The sequence below is a fragment of the Dermacentor albipictus genome, chromosome 1 (assembly GCF_038994185.2).
Source record: "Dermacentor albipictus isolate Rhodes 1998 colony chromosome 1, USDA_Dalb.pri_finalv2, whole genome shotgun sequence".
Classification (NCBI taxonomy): Eukaryota; Metazoa; Arthropoda; class Arachnida; order Ixodida; family Ixodidae; genus Dermacentor; species Dermacentor albipictus.
In genome coordinates this window covers 31,253,149-31,268,211 of record NC_091821.1, presented here as the reverse complement: position 1 = coordinate 31,268,211, position 15,063 = coordinate 31,253,149, and positions in this window count along the sequence as shown.

The following is a 15,063-nucleotide window of genomic DNA, read 5'->3' as shown; positions in this document are numbered from 1 at the left end:
GAACACGCGTAATGCGCGCATTTACAAGCAAATGACGCGAGCCCTGAACGCACGCGTGCCTGCCGGCGAAGTGCCATACACAGCCAAGCAGCTACGCCAGAAGCTGGAAAACTTAAACAAGCAGTACTGGTGGGTACGGACACTTCATTAATCACGTTGTGATAGTGCATAGCGACTGTGTTTGTGTGCATGTGTCGGCTGAATCCGACGCGTTAACTCAATAGCGTGCAAAATAAGCGCTCGCACGCTGCGCCTGCCGGTGCAGTTGGGCCTAATCTTATGTGTGTGTCACACGGCGTACACTCGATCGCGGTCGAGTCCGATAGGGATCGAATTTCTCGGTCGTTATTGGCTCCTCTGCGAAAGCTATGGGAGAGTCAATTGCAGTCGGGAGTTTCAGTCGGGATCGTGCTCGATCGAGAACACCAGTATTAAGTGAACATATTGCTCCGACATACGATTTGGATGGGCCGAGGCACCGACAAGGCGTCTTGGATCCGGCCTTAGTTGAAACGTGATAATGCATGTCCTCGCATGTTCACCCCACGGTGATTCTATTGTTTTGAAAAGGAAGCTGGCCAGCGAAAATCAAGCGACTCACGCTGCGTAAACGGGTGCCCGTTTTATTCTCGGCTACACCACACGTTCGCTGACCTTTTTCTTACATTTGTTTGACTGCTTCAAAAGATAAGGCAACAGACTTCACAAAGTCTGCGTTCCTTCCGAGTTCACACGAAGCATTTTGCATTGTAAACATTGTTTATGGGCCCAAAAAGAGACATGCGAAGAAAGGACATACATAAAAAGTCCGTGTGGGTTATTTTGTCATGCGACCCAATGTGATGTTTAGCAGAACCCACGAACTTGCCCAAGAAGAAGTCCTATTGCGCTATATTGACATTGTACACATTCTCAGTCCGCCGAATGCTAAAGTGCATCGCAGTGTTCTCTTCCTTCCTGTACCTTTTCTGTGCACAGCTTCACAAAGGTGGGCGATATGTAACTTGCGAAAGCATTGCCAGTCTGTGTGCAATTTTTTATATCTGTAATAAATAGCACTGTATGTAATTTTTTCCCCTACTAAGGCGGGCAATTCTATTAAAAGTACATTTGCATGCTGTGAGGAGTTTTGTACACTAAATGAAATTTTCTTTCAGGAAGCTAAGGCACACTGGCTCATCAACAGGCTCAAAAGGTGTTGAGTGGCCTTTTTATTGGCAGTTACACTCATTTTTGGGTACGCTTCCTGTCAACGACAGTGAGCTTGTGGAGGAGAGCGTGGAGGTAATTTGAACTGTTTATCATTACAGTGCTATACATAGTTGGTGTACTCACTCATGAGTACTCTCACTCGTACTTGCTCTCCACTCATTTCCCAGGAGTGAGTACTGGTGTTTGATTCGAACTGAATAGGATGAATATTAATCAGTGCTAGTTAATTAGAGTATGAATGAAATTCAGTGACGGTGATTTTGAGTGGACCGAAGTATTAACGATTGTTGGCGAGTGTGAGTGGGTGCATGTATGTGAGTGAGTGTCAATGAGTGCGAGCAGGCGCATGTATGAGAGTGAATGGGTGCTAGTAAATGTGAAGTGACTATGAGCGCAAGTCAGTGTTGGTGAGCATGACTGGGCGTGAGTGTCAACTAGTGTCAGTGGGTACGCAGCCTGGAAAAATACACAGTTTCTACATGCATTAGCGCATATAAGTTAGTACTGTAATTGCAAATTTACAACAAATATACAGGGGCACCTGGACTAAACGCATGCAGTTTCGCTTGGCAAGGCACACAGAAATGCGAACAAACTGCCTCAGAGTTATGAGCATAGCGACAAACAATGCTAGCGCAAATTATAATTTATTGATATAATGTGAAAATATTGTAACACATGTATGCACTTTAGTAACTTATGATTCAATTAGACATTTAAATGGGGTAACTGATTTACATCATTAGCTACACCACATTCAAAGGAGAAACAATAAAAATAGCTACTTATAGCGCATTCACTTCGTTGAAACATGTACCTGAACTGTGTGGAACCGTGAGCCACATCTCCCTGAAGTTGTAGCACTTCATTATGCATTTTTGCACAAATACATTAGAGGGTACGAATTTGAATGAAAACGTACACAAAAATCTTAAGCTTTATTATATTGTGAAAGGAAGTATTGTTAATAAAATTAAATATGGCATAGAATGCCCACGCATGTGTAAGCAGTAGGTAGCACATTTGTAGTATGTGAAGAGCAGAAATGTTTTTCTTAAACAATGTTTCAGGAGTCTATATATCTGTGATAGCAGTATTTAAGTGGCACTGGAAGTGAAAGAGAAAACGGTCATCCACCTGACTGTAGCACGAAGTTGCACAGAGCTGATGACAATTTTTCCCATTCATAAAATTTTCTCCACCTTGCGGGCTTTCGCATAACTAACTGATTTGTTAGAACGCACTTTGCATTGAAAACTTTCATTTGTTTGCAAATCTAATCGCTAGAAGCAGTAGTTGTCACAACTGGAGAGAACTCTTGATCCTGACATGTAACATTATTATTATTATTATTTGTTTTGAGCACATATACACATATACACAATTAACAGGAAAGGGAAAGCGAGGAGCAGGCTGGCAACTGCCACCGGAAGGGGCACAACGCCTGCCTACTCTTCTGAAGGGAGGTGACAGCAACACAGAAATGGAAGATAGGAAGGAGGGGAGGAGAGAGGAAAGGAAGAGCAACAAGACAAATGTAAAGACTAAAGTAGAACACAGTGCACTACGCGCGTTGTTCTGCCGAGTTTCGACTCTGCAGCCGGAATTAAAGTGGCGCCGCGTCGAACATCCTCCACAATTATCAACCACATCCATGGCAACTTCGATATGCGGCTAATTGTGCTCTCCACGATAAGCCACCAAGTACAGCTGCATGCAATCACCGTTTCACCGGTAGTTGGTTCACAATATACACTACAATGTGTTTGAACCCGCCACCTCCCATCTCCGAAGGAAGAAGCGTTAGGGCACAGTATTGATCACACACAGTAGGGCCGGTCACTGAAGGTCACGCTACTACAGAATGTTGAATGTTCACGCTACAAACGTGAACCTAAGTTAGTTAACTCTAGAAAGGTTACTAGGGCGCGATGGGCCTGATCACGTTTAGATGCACAACCACTGGGGTATAAACATTCCTCGAGTGTCACACACCGCAGGCCAAGGAGATGATAGTTTCTCACTAGCGACATGCGCTGTGCACTGAAAGCGGGGCACTCAAATATAAGGTGCTGAAGTGTCCCGTAGCAACCACCCACAAGACGTACACAATGGACTTGTCACACGCCCTTGTCTGTATAAACGTTCGTGCACGTTCACGCAACCAACCCTCAGCTTGAACAGTTGTGCTCTAGCGCGACAAGGCAAGCCTCGAACACGAACACGGGGCGGGAACGTTCCATTTGCGACGCGCTTATCTGGATGCTGCTTGAGTAGGTGGCGACGAATCAGCCGATGAGCGTCATCAAGCTTGCACAAAATTTCTGGGCAGTCACAGTTGCTATGAGCGCAACTTGAAGCGAGCCGATCAGCCTCTTCATTTCGAGTGATTCCTACGTGTGAAGGTATCCATTGAGCAACGAGAGATTTCCTACGTGATGTAGTTTTGCTCGCAGAGTCAGTAATGCTGCGCACAAGTGGACAATCAAGCTCACTGCGTTGTAACCTGCGAAGGGCAGCACGGGAGTCCGTAAGGATGACAACCTTCGATGTAGTTAACTCCTCTTGCACGTATTTCAGTGCAACATTAATCGCTGCTAGTTCCATAGTTGTTGACGAAGTTGGATGAGGTACTTGAAAGATACGTCGTACTTGAGTTGAAGGGCAGAAAAAAGCTGCAGAGACGCCTTGACCGTCGTTGTGTACAGATGCATCTGTGAAAACTTGAAGATAATCTGGAAGCTCTTCGAACATGCGAGACTGAGCCAATCGGAATATTGCCGAAGCAGCCATATAAAACTTTTTGTGCATGTCAGGGATTGTGAGGTAAATGGGGAATACGTGTTTCGTGATACCTTTTGAGGGCGGAGACGTAGCTGAATCAGCATGTTCAGAAATGGTAGTGATATCCATAAATAATGCCGCCATTTTTTCCCATGCTAGATAACGGGTGGTGAATGAGACGATCAAGAAGCGATCGCCCAGTCGATGCGCGGTGCAGACGCTCAATATGATACAGAGCTCGCTGATCTGCTTGCAGCCTCTACTTTGTTACCACTTTACATCCCCCTGCTTTCTCTCCACAGGGTAGGGTAGCAAACCGGATCTTTTTCTCTGGTTAACCTCCCTGCCTTTCCCCTTTCCTCTCTCTCTCTCTTTTGCAGCCTCAGGGGTAATTTATGCACTTCAGTGAGTAATGCGATAGATTGCGCCTTATGAGGTAATCCAAGCATTAGTCGAAGGGCAACGCGATGATCTCGCTCCAGTTGGGCCATCAAACTAGGTGGTATGGTCAAAATTCGTAATGCGTACAGCATACCTGAGAGTAGAGATGACTGGTACACCTGAAGAGCCGTTGTTTGGTCGCAGCCAGCACCTCAAGCAGTCAAGGCGGCCACATACTAAAGGAGGGAGTGTGATTTGCGTCGTACCGATTTAACGGCAGGATGCCAAGAGATGCGACCATCCACAATTAACCCCAAATAACGGTGTTGTCGCACCCAGTTTATAGGCGTTTCGTCAAGGTACAGTCGGCTCATTGTTCGACGAGCGCGTTGTTTAGGGTGATATGCTATTACAGCCGACTTAGCAGGTGATATGAGCAGGCCAACTTCACCCAAGTACTCCGAAGTAGCGTTGAGAGCTCTTTGCAAGCTTGCACGAAGCCGCAGACCTAGGTGCGAAGGGCCGCTTATCCACAGAGCAATGTCATCTGCGTAGATAGCTATGCTCAGAGGGAAGTCAGTGTCTCGAGGCAAACGACTTGGAAGCGCGGCGAGTACCGCGTTAAACAAAAGCGGCGACAATACGCTGCCCTGTGGAGCGCCGCACTTCACATTTCGGTATTCACTAGTTACTACTCCGACACGCACTTTCATCCGGCGCTCCGATAAGAAAATTATGCACAAATTGGAGCAGACCACTCGAAATTCCCGCGGTTGCAAGAGCGAAAATCTTCGCCTTATGCGTAACTGAATCGAAAGCTTGCTGTATGTCTAGGAAGAGCATGTAGGCGGAATGCTTGTTTTCTTTAGTTCGAGTGCTGAGTGCTGAGACAAGGTCTGATATGCTGTGCAGAGCCGAACGGCGATGACGAACTTCACTCATGACATCAGGGAAAAAATTCAGCTCCTCTAGCCTGACATCTAAGCGAAACAAGACCATTCGCTCCATTAACTTGATGACATTTGAAGTTAGGGATATTGGTCGCTAGGACATTAAGTGCCTTGCAGGACGCCCGGGCTTTAAAATTGGTACAGTGAAAGCTCGTTAATTCGAACTTCAATAATTCGAATTTATGGATAATTCGAACTGTACGATTTGGTCCGGCCAAGCTCCACAGAAGTCTATGTATAAAGAAGTCCGTTAATTCGAACACGAGAAGGTTCCCTCACGGATAATTCGAACTACGCTCGCCTGGCACACGGCCAGAGAAACGCGCCTACTGCCTACACACAAGGCTGTATTGCCTCCGAAACGGAGAGAACGGCGAGAGAAGGCAAAATCGGAAAAAAATCTAACCGACGCGGGGTCAGCCAGAAGGCAGCGGCGGCTGCCGCCTCTCCGTTCTACGTAACCTCCGAGACTTCTTGCCCGCTGCGAATCTCGGAGGCTTCGCAAATCTTGTACAGCTGCTAATGCTGTGCGGAGATGGCACGACAAGCGCCAAAACACAGCGAATCAAGTACGTCGCAGCTGCGCTTGCAATCAAGAACCAATGAATCAGGGCCTTCGCCACCTTCACATGTTCAGCGTCTTTGTCTCGGCAGTCTTCATCGGTTGTGCACCTCTGTTTTCAGCTTAGGAGGCATCGGCCGTCGCGATTCATTGTGATGGTGTTAAGCCTCGGCTAACGTTCGTTTCATTGGACATCGGTGGTGTGGCACAGTCGGACCCAGAGCTTCGACTCGAAGATGGCGTGTGCCCGCGGCACACGCCATCACTTTTTGACTCGGCTAATTTCTGACATGCCCTACTGCTTCCAAATCGCAGTGTACTGTTGCTCTCCTTCACTTTCGTTAGTTCGAACTTTCGTTAATTCGAACTGAAGCGGCTTCCCCTTGCGGTTCGAATTAACGAGCTTTTACTGTATTAGCACGGATGATTTCCATTCAGCAGGGATTACACCGGTTCTCCATACTTCATTACACTCGTCCAATATACGGTCATGGAAACTCTTATCAACGTTTCGCAATGCTTGGTACGTCACACCATCTGCGCCTGGAGCAGTGCGGCGTTTGGAGAGGCTCAGCGCGTGTCGCAGCTCCTCAAGATTGAAATCTGCCTCGTCCATCTGGCAGGCTGGACCGTAGGAAGAGGTTATTGTGCTGTGACTCGTCAAAGAAGGAAGGTCGCTAATTGTGGTGTCACTGGATGCAGCAGAGACGAAAATGTCTGCAAATACCTCCACTATTACTTTTGGTGACTGGCCAGTCGCTATGCTCAATGTAGCCGTAGGATTCTTGCAGATTTCAGGAGTGCGGAGAGCCTTCAGTATGCGCCATACATTTCCAAAACCACTTCCAGTATGCATCGAACTACACAAAGCTTCCCAGCTCTTGCGACGAAGCTGTTTTGTATGCCGCCGTATGGCTGCATCAATGCGATTGTATATAGTCCAGTCGGTGCGTCGTTTAGAGTGCTGTGCCCGTCTATAAGCGCGCCATCGACATGCGCGGAGCCGCAAAAGCTGTAACATGTAAGAACGCAGCTGGTTGGTCTGCCGGTTTTAAAGTAGATATGCTGTTGATCCAGCAACTAGTTTGCTGAGGTGCACTTTGAGTTTACATGTATGCGCCGTCGTCTTTTCCTGTCATACACAGGGGCCAGAAGTTAATGAAGCACCTGATGACGCTGAAGTCATCGCTTCATGGGAAGCAGAACAAGAGGAACATTTAAGAAAGGATGCGTGGAAGGCAGCTCTGCGCTACCAAATGAAATATGTGAAGAAGAAGCCCAGAACACTGGAACTCCTGCCGCCAGCTGCCCACCTGGCAGCAGAAAGCGAAAGCGGCCGTCATCTTTTTGCAGGATGTGTCGGCGCTGCGCAGTCGCGCAGAAAAGAGAGCCACAAAAATGCTAAGCAGTCCATTGAGCTGCGCAAAGAGCTTGTGCAGCTACAAAAGGAGGCAAATGAAACAAACAAAAGCACCCTTGAGGTGGTAAAACGCTATTTTGCATTCAGACAAAATAAAGATTGAATGGGAGGAATCAAACATAATTTTTGTTTTGCTTTCGTCAAACTCGTTCATAAAGTACTCATTTTGGGTCCCATACATCCACATGTACTTGTTTGCACTAAATGTCTAAAGCTGATCTATCACTATTTTCTTCTGAATAGGCGAGGCAAACTTTCACTCCTGAATTCCTTTGTATCAGTGAGAAAGCCACAAGACAATTTTGCTTTTAATATACCACGCACACTATGCGCAAATCAGCCTTTCAAAAAGATAGGCCCATCTACGAAATGCCAGCAGCCTTTATGAGGCTGTTTATCCCTGTTTATACAAGTTCTATTCGCACAGTGTGCTTCCATCTGTCGGTGCCTTTCTTAACTATGCATATAAAAAGCCGCAGTCATCTACTCCAGCCTTCTGTAGTCTACCAATCATTGCAACTAGCGCTGCAAATAAGACAGTGATATCACACACTAGCAGAGAAAAGACATGACGTCACTTTTCAGTGACTTTCAGCTCACTGTGGCAGAAGCTAGTTAAAAAGTTGAGTCACTAGCATATGCGACCGCCTGCCCGCTCACGAGACATTTATTACACTACTTGACATATTAATTCTAGTACATTGTAACTTCCTGTTGGTTGTTTTCTACCACCAAAGGTCGTGGGCTCAAGTGCCTTAATTAACTTTTTAATTAACCATACCCTAATTAACTCCCCCTTAAATAACACCAGAAGTAGTGTGTTCGACTCTCGTCCTTCGCGATATCAAGTTGAATCCAACTTGGAGATATTACCGGTTCGCGCAGATCTCTATGTCGAGTCGTGGGTTCGAGTGCCTTAATTACCTATATTGTAATTAACCGTACCTTCATTAACACCAAGGGTAGTGTGTTCGACTCTCGTCCTTCGCAATGACAAGTTGAATCCAACTTAGAGATATCACTGGTTCGCCAATATCTCCAAGTGGGTTCCACTCCCACCAAAGGTTGTAGGTTCGTTTACCTTAATTAGCTATATATTAATTAGCGGTCCCTTAATTAACATCGCCAGACCACCAAGATTTCGTCCCATGAGCCGTCTATGGCTTTCGCCTTAAAAAAGTGTTGAACTCTTTAATATGCAGAACCGTATTTGAGAGAATTTGGGCAGAAACCATCAGACATGATCGACAATTGCAGCGATAGCTTTCTTGTGTGACTTGCTGCATATCCCCACGCCAACCGTGAATCACGATACCTTATGGGCAATTCCCCAGACCCACCAAGTTGCAATTCCACTGCCAACAACAATGCCAGATGATTTAACGACATAGTAGATCATGTTGTAATCAAAGCTCCCTAGTGGGAACTCCGAAACCCCATCATTCCTAGTATCCTGCTGCAATTTTGTTCGAATGGCTGTCCACCAAATGGGTATGGGCTCTTACCGATGTCACCAACACTGCTGACCCAAATTGTGTGCTAGTCAAGACAGCGGCCAGAAGCATGCCGTCTATTCGGGATCATACTCAGGGGCCCATGTTCTCTGTTCGGCAAGACAACAGCCCGCACATACCTATAGGGGCCCAAGTTGAACCTCCTCCCACAAACGGCCAGAAACATACAAACTGAAAAGTGGGGAGATCCCTGCACTCTGCTCCATCGTGCTTGCGGCACATTAAATGCGAGAATGCGAGTCATCTGTTTTTTGTGTGTTTCGCTGTAGATAGGTAATTATAGAATGATAGCTAGGGTTTCATAGTGTTATCGCATTGCAGTCTCGTAACTTAAGAGCGAGGGCCTTTGAGTTTTTTTGCCACCTCTTGAATTACCGACCTTAACTAATTCGAAATGATTGCCTTGGCGCAAGCCTACCTGTTTTGTGAACCAAATGCAATAATAATAATAATAATAATAATAATAATAATAATAATAATAATAATAATAATAATAATAATAATAATAATAATAATAATAATAATAATAATAATAATGATAATAATAATAATAATAATAATAATAATAATAATAATAATAATAATAATAATAATAATAATAATAATAATAATAATAATAATAACATAACCTGGAGAACTGTCGCTTTACCTCAGTTCGCGGTACGGGGAGCCTTCATGAGACAGCGTTGTCTCGAAGACGGCGAGCTAACTGTTCGACTGTAAATGAAACGCAGATATTGCCAGACATCTCGTTGACGTCTCAGGCGTTGATGTCCCAGACGAGATGTCTGGTTGAGATAAGTAATTCAGCACTGCCTTGCGTTAAATATTATTTCTTGCGTTCTTTTATGTTGCGAGTTGATAAGGTTTCCCAGTGTGTGGGTGTCATATAGCTGAAGCGTGCTCATGTTACTACGCAATAAAGTTTTTTACAAGAGCAGTTGGGATGGAATAGGGGCAAAGAAAAAGCTACAATGAATGGACTCTAAGATTCAATGAGCATTATTGTTTAGCCTATGTGAAGGAACCAAGCCAACCAGAAATTTATCTGCATCCCTATGCATTGGAAGGACTTAATGAGTTCGATATTGAAAGCATTAAGGAAATACCATAAAGCGGAGTAAAAAATAAAATAAAAGTGACGCACAGAACACTGCATTCTTAGTTATATTAAGGTCCATAGGTCAAGTCGTATACATCAGATTTAAGCCACATAATTCTCATTTTTCGAGGACGTAATATTGTTCCAGCCAGTTTGGCAGGTTGTGATCAAGACCAAGACTATTTAACTTCAAAAGCAAGTTTCTAAGCTGTTGTAAGTCCAGAAAGAAGTAAATATAAAACAATGTTCCGTGCCACCATGCTCGAAGCGAGTGCTGCTATGTTGCTATGTTACACTTGCTGGGACACTTACCTGGTTTAATAGTAACTAAACACTGATTACGAGAGCGAATAATGCCAACTTAAACTGCACTACGTCTTCTTAGCGAAATTAAGGTTGCAGTGCTTAGCAAAAAAAGCGGACTCTTTCCGTATTCTCTCCCAGTTTATTGCAAGGATGTGCCCTTTAACCGAAATGCTTTATTGCACCGAAACCAAACGAACGAACCGACACGTTCCCTACAAAGTTGTGTTTCTATTTTGCCCTCTGCATTAAGGAACATTATCTTCAGAACGAACACCAGGCTTACGAAATGATTCTTCAATGAACCTGGAAATTTATTTGATGTTACATATGTCGACTAACGAGGTAGAACGTGACTTTTAAAATTTCGCAATATCGCCGTAAGTACGAAGCAGTATCAGCAATAGCTCACGCAAGCTTACTTTCCCGTTGATTAATGCCTTTTCATGGCTCAACAGTGCCTCGTCCTGTTCTTTCTATTTAGACTTAAAGTGCGCCAGCTCCTCTCTAGTAAACCCCGCACAATTTGCTCCTTGTACGCGCTTGCCAACAGGCGACGTCTGCGAGGTCGGCCCATGCAGAGCTGCGCGTGTATTGTGCCTCGGCGTGTCCTGCTTCACTTATGATACACGCCTTCAGCGATGCATGTAGATGGCACTCTTCGCACCCATTATAAATCACGTGCATTGACTAAAGAACGAGTGTCGTCCATAACCTTCGAGGGTATAGATGAGACAACCTCAAATTTCCGCCCGTTACACCCACGCCCATTGCTCCCCTGGCGAGAAGATTCGAAAGTCGATGGTCGCCTCCTGTCCCTTCGGAACAACCATGCATCCGTGTTGGTTGCAAGCTACTCGTTCTCCCGGTGGCAATTGCGTTTCCAAGATGGCAATCGTGGTCTCGTCATCCCGGCAAGCACGAAACAATGAGTCCAGCCCCAGAAACTGCATATTTTTCAGGGGAAATTCGCAGATCTATGAGGCAAGCGCCGAGCTGTACGTAGAGTCAAATTGAGTATTTTACTTTTCGTTAGCCTTCTTTTCATCTGTGTCACGTGGCAATTGAGTGACCGTTACGTTACAAGCGATACAGTTTTGTAAGCTTCGTAAGTTGCCACTAAGTGCGTTCACTCAATGCTGGATCCCTTCAGGAAGGCGCGCGCTACAGGACCAGCTGATGAGAAACACTGTGGTCTTTAAGTGTACAATGCGGTTTTTTTGAAACACTCCAATGATGGTAGCTTGTTTTGGCAGAAATGAAAAGGGCAAATATCATCAGCATTTCCCTGGACTTCTACCAGCGGTCTGCTAGCGTGTAACGACCGCTGTAGTAGTTTACGCAATTGGCATTTCCGCTTGCGCACTGCTTATTATTCGGCACATAGTTTAATCTGCTGTCGTAAGCTTTGCAAGTCTTTGCACTAATAACTGCGCGTAACCACCGTCAAAACAAAGATAATTTATAATCCTCTTAAATATGTCGTTCGCTATATTAAATGATGCTAAGTATTTTTTTAACAATGCAAGATCGGGAGTACAGCTGATCAACGTTTCCAATTTTTAAAACGCGAGATAACCTTATAATCGCACAATAGAAATTTTTGTGATGCGTGTAGTGAGACATGTGCCTAGTGGGTACAAAGCGATTCAAATTTGTTGCACAAAACATTGCGCCCATGTTTCTGAGCCAGACTAGCAAGAAAAAGTGATCCCTTGCCTACCGATGCACCTACCAGAGAGAGAGAGAGAGAGAGAGAGAAAGAGAGAGAGAGAAAATGATGGGCATTCATCAAACTAGCGATCTTATTAACGTGATTGACATTGTAAAGAAATAAACACTACTGGTTTTTGTTTCATACATCTCTAACCCCAGTGTGACTTTTGCTGCATACAATTGGCGTATACCTGAAGCACAACATTGCAGAATACCTTGTCGCTGATGTGCGGAACGTATTTGGCCTTTCCAATTGCCTCTTATGTCCGCATTTTGTTTGACGTCATGCATGACAGGCACAGCAGACTGTCGCCTTTCTTGGTGCTCTTTCCCCGAAAAAAAAAAAAGCGACGATTCACAAGCACCTTTAGAGCGGCGAAACATGTTGCTATCATTGCTTCAAACTTCCATTTTCTTTTCTTCTCTTTGTTCTCTCGCCTTCATTACTTCCTAAATATTACGTCTAAAAAGTCACAGTTGCTCCTGTTCTCTGTATATTTAATGATGGTGCAGGACGATATGATACAATGCTTCTAAAATATCCTATAAGAGGAAGCTTTAGCTCGGGTGCTCCTATCTAAATATATGTAAAAGGAGAATTCGTTTTTCTCGGCAACCACTGCACCAAATTTGACGAAGTTTGTTGTATTTAAAAGAGAAACTTAAAATCTAGTGACTGTTGGTTTCGAATTTTTGAGTTAGGTCGTCAATGTTTTATCAGAAATTGGCAAAAATTGAAACTTTTCTGAAAACCAAACTATCAAGTTTACGACTCTGTAACTCAACAACAAAAAACGATAATGCATTTCTGTGAATTGCATCTAAAAGTACATGCAAAGCGGACAAAATTCATTAGTTGCACATGAATATGCAACAATTTAGTAATATGGAAATACAGCTTTTGCAGAACCCTTGTCACCATCGTAATGAATTCACGTAAGATGTAAAATGAGATATCGAATTTGTCCGCTTTGAATGATCTAATGGATACCGTTTACAGAACCGCAATATCTGTTCTTGATGCAGAGCTATGAATTTGTAAACTTCGTGTTTATATATTTTTCAAAGGGTCGAATATTCGAAAATCTTTTAAAGAAAATTCAAGCCCTAAATCGAAATTCCGCTTCCAACCGTCACTAGAATTTAACTTTCTCTCTCAAATGCAACACATTTCATTAAAATTGGTCCAGGGGTTATCTCAGAAAAACATTTTTGCGTTTTACATGTATTTGAATAGGCCGCATCGGAGTTGGGCCCGAGTTAAAGCTTCCTCCTAAGAAGCAGCTTAGCTCGTGAGCTCTTATCTAAACAAATGAGAACAAAGGAATCGTTTTCTCGGCAACCACTGCAGTGACTTTGACGAGGTTTGCCGCAATAAAAAAAAACAGAATCTATAGAAAGCACTCGAAGCAGATTTTTTATTTAGGCAGTCATTTTTTTTTAAATTCCTAAAGTTCACGAAAATTGCAAAATAAAAATTGGCAGTTTTGCCCCAAGAGCGAAGCAGTGACAGCAACACGGGGGTTTTGCACTGCGCTTGAACCCTTCGGATGGCGTTGTGATTATACGGGGTTGCGCTGAAATTCCTCGCACCATTAGAAACTTTAATTTTCAGTCAAGGACGTAAGACCTGGTCTGGGCAACTTTGGCGGTTGAAAAGTACGCACAGAGAGAGAAAGTAAGACGGAAAGGAAGGGAGGATAACCAAGGACTGGGCAGGTTAGCTACACTTCACTTAGGTGTGGGGGAACGAAGGGAGAATAGATAAGAAAGAAAGAGAAGAAAAATAATAAAGAGTCTGTCATTGGGAACACACACGCAGAGCAATATCCACTGTCAGAGGCGTTCGTAAATTCCACTCGTCTTCAACAAGTACAGAAGGGCTTTTGTCGCCTTCTGTATGCTAGAATACACAGGCCATGGTCCCAGGATCTTTCCTCCGAGAGCGGTCTGTCACCCAGTCAGCAGAGTCTAGCTTGCAGAGCACATTGTTGAGCATCAAAGCATAGGCAGCGGCACAGGTGCTCTATTGTCTTGTCGCATTCGCACATATTGCACGCCGCATTGTTGGCCATTCCTATTGGGAATGAATAGGCATTCGTAAATGCGACGTTCAAGTACATGCGGCATAATAAAGTTTTTTTCGCCCCAGGAGAGTCCGGGTGGTAGGCGAAGTCACAAGTTAGGGTCGAGAGAATACAAGCGTGAGTTGGTGAAACCCGGTGAATTCCATTGTAGAAGTGTGATGAGGCGAGCAAGTGATTGAAGTTGCCACGCAGCATCCGATCTTGAGAGTGGCATAGATACCCACTGATGTTTTTGATCACCCTGAGCGCGCAGCTTCATCTGCCCTGTCGTTGCCTGCAATCGCGCCATTGCCCAATACAATCTCGTGTCCTTTCTTGAGCGCTTCGTGATGAGCGTGCCTTACTTCGCACACCAGCTGCTCGTGTACCCCGTGACGTAGGGCCAACTGCAGAGTTTGTAGGACAGCTTTCGGATCACAGAAAATTGCCTAATAATTTGGTGGTTGCTTGAGAGAGTAATTGATAGAACCTTCCATGTAAATGTCATAATAATATTAATCAGCCTGGCTACGCCCACTGCAGGGCAAAGGCTTCTCCCATGCTTATCCCACTACCCCAGTCATGTGCTAATTGTCGCCATGTTGTCCCTGCAAATTTCTTAATCTCATCCGTCCACCTAACTTTCTGCCGCCCCCTGCTACGCTTCCCTTCTCTTCGCATGTGCTACCCTACACATGTGTTCCCATGTGTAGGGTAGCAAACCGGTTAGGCTAAACTGGTTAACCTCCCTGCCTTCCTTCTCCACTTCTTCCTTCCTTCCTTCTCTTGGAATCCAGTCCGTAACCCTTAATGACGATCGGTTCTCTTCCCTCATTACATGTTCTGCCCAGGTCCATTTCTTTTTCTTGATTTCAACTAAGATGTCATTAACTCGCGTTTGTTCCCTCACCCAATCTGCTCTTCTAACGCTACAGCGTTAAGGAGCTCGTTTCGCAGAAAAGCCGGTGTCGTCGGTGTCGGCGGCGTTGGCCGTGAGCGATAAATCCACGGAAGCACTTCATGAATAAAAAACAACTTGCAAGATGGGCTTGG